A 7454-nucleotide genomic window follows, 5' to 3' on the forward strand; every position below is an offset into this window, starting at 1 on the left:
TTAGAGAGAGAGGGTCCTAGAGGGAGAAGGGGGTTCTTCGTCAACATTCCTCCTATGATCTTGTTTAAACCTTGAAGATTTGTCAAGGAAGGCACCTAGGTCTTCTTCCTAAAAGGTAGGGTTCTATAACCCAAGCTCTTAATTACTAGATATAACTAGAATGGACCATTAGAAGGGTAATCCATGAGAATGGGAGAGGATATCTTGCATGCATAAGTTCTTAAAGTATTTGGTGAGGTCTGGAGCTAAAGATGGGATGAGGGATGGTAGGATCTTTCACAAAATGGTTTTGAAAGTATAATGCACACTTAGTGCTTGAAAATATGCTCAAATGAGCTAGAACTGCGATCACCTCTCTAATTTGTGGTTCGATTGTCATGTTCCTAAGAGATTGACGTTGCTAAGAGTCTCGGAGTATAGTAGTACTTAAAGAAAGCTCAATCGAGGTATGTAGGCTAAACTTTCTCTCTCGGAAGTGAATTCCATATTGTTTTTGTAAGTTTAAGTGTGGTTTGTCTATCAAAATGGTATAGCTTTGAGTCACATTTTAAATAAATATTAGTATACTAATTGGGTGAGAAGAATTCGATTTGTTTAATGCTACTAGTTGCTCTTATGTGTACTAAATGCCTTGATTGAATATGTCTACTTGTTGATAAACTGTAAAGATGTATGGAAATGGATCGAATGAGAAAATGTGAAACAATTATGAAATAAGCCTTGAGTCAACCATTATGAACTAACTTCAAAAAAAAATAATAGAACGGCCTAAAGGGCTTGTACCTGAACTATTCCCATAAGTGGCTGTTTTAGATAATGCTCTGCCTTATAAATACATTCAACGTAATGCGAGTTCTTAAACATTCCAATGTTAAAACTGTACATTTGCCATGATGGGAAAAGGAGTAATTCAAGGATAATCGAGGTGATTGCTTGCTTATAACTTCAATGTGTATTTCAATTGATTGGTTGGCATGTCCCTCTTTGGGAAGAATCCCTTGTGTTTGATGTTTCTATTACTAATGAACTCGAAAATATATGATTCCCGGAATATTCGGTACATTGATATTGGTTGGTAATCCTTAGAAACAAAGGAGATGAAAATATGGAAAACCAAATGCGGCCTTCGTGCCATGAAAAAAAAATGAATCTTGCGAAAGGCCCAAAGGGCCAAGGAAATACTGTTATCGAGAGAGATTGAGGACATTATTAAAAAATATAAAATGTGAAAGGTATTGAAGTAAGCATGTATGTATTTATGCTATATTTGTATACTTGTATTCATACTACAATTGTGTGCAATATTAAATCAAATAAAAAATGTTTTTTTGGGTGTATCATTAGCAAAACCGAGGAAAGGTGGGTCATAAGGCTCATACCTGAAACTAAACGTGTCGGTGTAGGTGTGGATCGTGGTTATTCCCCTTAATTGGGATGAACTTGGTAACATTTGTAAATTGGTAACGCCAACCTACATGGCATATGTGGGAAGGCAGCCTAGTCGATCGGGCCGTGATCGGACGCCATGCCGCACACATGGTGGTATTGTGCTGGGAATCAAAAACTAGAAATTGTGATCGTGGTACATGTCTCCAAAGGGACGACCTAGCCGATTGGGTCGTAATCGGACTCCTTGCTAATAAATATGGTGGTATAACTCATATCGGTGCTAATGATCTCCCAACCAAAAATTATATATAGTATTTTCGTAAACTAAAAGACTTGCATGTTGCAAATTGGAAGCTTGTATGTTGTTGACTCGGCTTACTGTTTCATGTTTCTTTGCTTGTATGGTTATTCTATTCTGAAAGAGGACTTTTAGCCTTACATACTAGTGCTATTCGACGGTGCTAACATCCCTTTTTCCGGGGGCGCTGTATTGTTTAATGATATAGGTGGTTCTACAGCGAGCGGCATCGGCCAGTGATAGTAGTATTCTCTTCCCAGCAGACTTGGTGAGCCCCACTCCATCCCGGGGTCATGTCATGTATCTCTTGTTCATTTTCTCATCACGTTTTGAGGTATAGCCGGAGCCTTGTTGCCGGCATTTCCCTATTACTCTTCTATTGTATTTAGAGGCTCCGTAGACTGTTTGTGGGTGATGGTTGATGTTGGGAGTCCAGACTAGAAATGTTGGTATTTGATAAGCACGTTTTTTTATTAAACTTATAATATTTTGAAAACTATGAATGAAGTTATTAACGGAAATGAAATGAAAGTTGCTAATGGAAGATTGCTTAGTGTTTTGATAAGATGGGATAACATTCCCTCTTTGTTCATGAACTAGCTTGGGTAGAATGAAATCTAACAGGCTTGCTCAGTCGAGTTTACTCGATTGAGCGTCGGTCGCGTTCCACGGTTTTGGGGCGTGACACCCGAGATCCGCCCGAACATACCGACAAGTCTGAAATCATAAAAGGACTCGCTCGCATCTTCGGAACACCCGAAACAATGCTAAATCTACGAATCACCCCTAAAACCAATTGAATCAAATTTATGAACTTCAAGTTCTTGAATTCACTTCTAACGTGCCGAAACATGCTTATACTACTCGGATTGGCACCAAATTTGGCGGGCGAGTCTTAAATGTTATATTGGACCTGTACTGGGCTCCGGAATCAACATACGAGCCCGATAGCAACGTGATCAATCATTAATTAGTTTCTTTAAATCCTTAGAATTTCAGTTTAATAACTTCTAATAAAAAATTCATTACTCGGGCTAGGGATCTCGGAATTCGATTCCGGGCATACGCCTAGGTCCCATATTTTCCTACGGACCCTCCGGGATTGTCAAAATATGAATCCGGGTCCGTTTGCTCAAAATGTTGACCAAAGTCAAACTTAGCCTTTTAAGAAATTCTTAAGGGATCAAATGAGCATATTTCAACCCAATCTCTTCCAAATCCCGAACCAACCATCCCCGCAGGTCGTAAGTTAGTTAAAGCAAGCGCGGAAAGTTTTATTTAAGGGAACGGGGTTCTAAAAAGCAAAACGACCAGTCGGGTCGTTACATCTTAAATAAGGTACACTTCTAATTATAGTAGGAAACCATATTAACATCTAATTAACTGTTGTAGATTGATTCGTTCCAAGATTCATGCCACGATCCTCGACCAATCGCGGATAGTTGGCCTTTTCTGTTATCAAACTATGTCGATGCCACTCGAAGTCTGCCTCTTTTTTGCCGCAATCGATGTCGATCTCGATCCAGACTCGGTCCTATCTCTTTGACGTGACATTCCAATCTCGACCAGAGAATGAAATCGGGTAGCCCCGTTTTCTACCGAAAACATATACAGTTTAGGTGGACATTTTTAGGTCTTCCCATGATTTTCAAGAAAGTTCTCTTCATTCCTTTCCCTGTACAAGTTGTGCCTATTCATATTTGTTTGTTGTCTTTGATCAGGTGACAAGAACTTGGATAAAGGGGTTGAACATTGGCATTGAAGGTAATCATTTTTATGGACTGAAACTGTAGTTCTATTATACTGTGTCTTATGCGTGCCTAAGCTTAAGCTGTACAGGTATGCATGTTGGTGAAAAGAGAAGATTCATTGTTCCACCATCTTTGGGGTATACACAAATTATTGCTGAAAAACTTTCAGTGAAAATGCACATCTTTTAGACTTCTTTGTTGATGATTCCAGACGCTGAAAAAGTTTCTATATTCATGCTTTTTGTCGATGCAGCTTTGGGAAAAACAGTAGGCCTCCAGTACCGCCAAACAATTGAATTGGTTGATATATGTGAATAAAATGAAAACAGTATTGCCAACCCTTTCTGAGGCAGTTATGTGAAGAGTTGTTTTACTATGTCTTTTAACAGCATTTTAGACGGTTAGCAAAGCAGTTCTATATTAGCTTTGATAACTGAATTGTTTTTTTCCCTCTGGGAAATGTTTATACCTGATTGCTAATAACTTTGCATCGTGATGTATCGGTTTTGTTAGTTTAATTTTATTTAACATGTCGTGTTAAACAACTTTTGTTTTGGACAAAGACGACGACAACGACAATAACAACCCAGTAAAATCCCGCTAGTGGGGCCTGGGGAGGGTAGTGTGTACGTAGACCTTACCCCCAGTGGCGAAGCCAGAAATGCTTCCAAGGGTGTTCAAACTTGAAAGAAGTAGAAAAATAATTCCGACAAAGGGGGTTCAATATAGGTTTTATATATCTAAAATCAATATTTTACTTATATACACAGTGTAATTTTTCGTAATTTTCAGCGAAGGGTGGTCAGTTGACCACCCTTTGCTAAAGGTGGCTTCGCCCATGCTTACCCCTACCCCGAAGGGGTAGAGATGCTATTTCCGAAAGACCCTCGGCTCAAGAGAACAAAAAGACAAAAGGAGACAATATTAGTATCACCACAGAAATCATAGAAAAAATAGGAACAACATGAAATCCCGAAGAAAGATGAAAAGCAAAAGCGATATCTAGTAAATAGGTCTTGCACTGAAAAATAGTAAGACACAATATTGTCACTAGCTATCTTAGACTAAAACAATACTAGACTAGTCTCACAAAGGTATTAAGTAAGGCAAGAGTCAACTACCTCCTAACCTACAACCCTAATACTCGACCTCCACAACTTCCTATCAAGTGTCATGTCCTCGAAAATCTGAAGTCTCGCCATATCCTGCCTTATCACCTCTCCCCAATACTTCTTAGGTTGTCTTCTACCTCTTCTCGTTCCCTCCACAACCAGCCGCTCACACCTCCTTACTGGAGCATCCGGGCTTCTCCTCTGAACATGCTCGAACCATCTGAGTCTCGCTTCATGCATTTTGTCATCAATGGGAGCCACATGCACCTTCTCCTGAATATCATCATTCCTAATCTTATTCATCCTAGTGTGCTCGCACTTCCACCTGATCCTTATTTCTGCTACTTTCATCTTCTAGATACGTGAGTTCTTAATAGGCCAACACTCAGCCCCATACATCATGGCTAATCTAACCACCGCTTTATAGACTTAGCTTTGAGTATCGATGACACTCTCTTGTCACACAGGACTCTAGATGCTAACCTCCACTTCATCCATCCTACCCCAATACGATGTGTGACATCCTCGTCGATCTCCCCTCCCCCCTGGATAACCGACCCAAGGTACTTGAAGCTGCCTCTACTTGGGATGACCTGTGATTCAAGCCTCACATTCACGCCCACTTCCCCCGGCTCAACACTGAACTTAATTACATTCCAGGTATTTCTTCTTCGTCCTGCTTAACTTGAAACCCTTAGACTCAAGAGAATGTCTCCAAAACTCCAGCCTCTCATTTTGGACAAAGAGTGGTAGGATATTTACTGTGTACAAATGTCACCAACTAATGCAAATTAACAATTGAAAAAAGGCATATCATATTGGACCCCTAACTTGGCACTTTTTATTTAGTACATACCTAAATTAGTTTTGGTTTTAATTACCTCCTTCAACTTGGTAGTTCCTAATGGCCTCAGATAAAGGAAGAATGATTCATTCATTCCCACATGGATATTTTTTGACCATGTGGCATGTTTAATAATAAATTATACGTTATTATCTTTTTAAATAATCTTTTCTAGCCAAATTTGTAAAAAAACATGCTTAGAACTTCATTATTTTAGGCTTTCTTCTTTTAGGTTAAATTTACACTCTGTATCAAAAGTATTGGATTCAGTACTATAACACTACATACGTCTCTGCTACCGAAATAACTCTGTATAAACGAAAATAATAGTAGAAGAAAAATGAAAAATAATTTAAATTATATATAATAACGTCTCCGTCTTTCCCGATGTGTTTTTCAATTGGTGTTGATGGAAGGTACAGTGATGATGATTTTTCTATATCTGCGCTAACCGATTGGGCATTGAGATGACCAGACCCCTATCTTGGCGTTTAAATGGAAAAAGCAGAAATAGCATATGTAAAGAGTAGGGGTGTACACCTCAAAACCGACAAACCGTACCAATCCGATAATCCGAATCAAATCGAGAAAAAAAATTGAATATGGTTTGGTTTGATTTAATTTGGTGTTGAAAAAAATAACCCGACGATATTTGGTTTTGTTTGATTTTAACTAAAAAAAGTCAAACCGAAACCAAACCAACCTGACATTATATGTATATAAGTTTTAAATATTTTAATACATAAAAATATTTATTGTAGTATAGTTTATAAATATTTCTTAAACTTTTTCATAGTTTTATCTTTTAATGTATTATTTCAAGCTTGGACTTATAATTTTTGGAAGTTCCAATAAGTTTTATAGTCCATAAATGTTAGTAACTCAAATAAATCCTAAACCAAAATCAAATCAATACTAATGTGGCAAAATACATTGTTTACTCATCCATCTTGCAGCGAAATCCATGTTACACACCTCTCTTTCACACTCAACCTTTTACACACTCAACCTTTTAAAAGTGTGTCTAAGATACACTACTTTTGACCAGATAGCACTTGCGTGTTTACATACAAAAAAAGCACGTGAAGCCCGTAAAAAATCCCATTTTTTGTCTCCCCTCCCCCTCCATCTGGTCTTCTTCCTCACCACCCTCCCCTCATTTTCTTCTTCAAATAGTATTTTTGAAAGAACATATCAATTTTAGATCTAAAATTGAGCGGATTTTGTTGGTTGATTGTCCAAATATTGTGAAAACTATTTATTTATGATAGATTTAAAAGCTTTAACAGTAATATTAAAGGTTTGGTGAAAAAATCTAGAATCCACCATTGTTGAGGTATCGAAAAAAGCTTGAAAATTCAATTGGGTCTTATTGATTATTGGGTTATTGAACTTAATTTGTTCCTCGATTATTTTCGTCTAGTTGTTTAGATAGTGTGGTTGAATTTTTGGTGTTATTGAAAACTTTTTCACAAACAACCATGGTGCTTAAGATAGAAATGAAAAGATGAAGAAGATGGATTTTAATTTTAATTTCTAATATTTTTTTTCTTTTTTAAAGTCAATGACATGTGTCACGACCCTATTAGGGTGTGACTTTTACGTTATCTGAAAAAATTGGTCAAGCACAAAAGTGGTGTGTCTTAGACACACTTTTGAAATGTTGAGTGTGTAAAAGATTTCCCGTGAAAGAGAGGTGTGTAACAGGAATTTTGCTGCAAGGTTGATGGATAAACAATGAATTTTGCCATATTAATGCTAATAAAAGACATTTAATCTAATTGTACTATGAATGAAAATAGTGTTGGATATCCATATTTTTAGTTTTTTCATGATTTAAATAAAATGCATAACTTACTGTTCTTTTAGTTATTAGTCATGTAAATAATAGTACTTATTAGTCGTACTTATTTTAGCAATTTACTAGTAATTTTAAAGGCAAAATACCTTAAATCACCCTGAAACTTGGCTGAGATTATCAGTATCCTCCCTAAACTATGTTCGGTCTTAATTACCCCCCTCAACTTGGCCTTTTGAGGGTCTTTACCCTCCTAGACGCT

This window comes from Nicotiana tabacum, chromosome 10, assembly GCF_000715075.1.
Source record: "Nicotiana tabacum cultivar K326 chromosome 10, ASM71507v2, whole genome shotgun sequence".
Taxonomy (NCBI): domain Eukaryota; kingdom Viridiplantae; phylum Streptophyta; class Magnoliopsida; order Solanales; family Solanaceae; genus Nicotiana; species Nicotiana tabacum.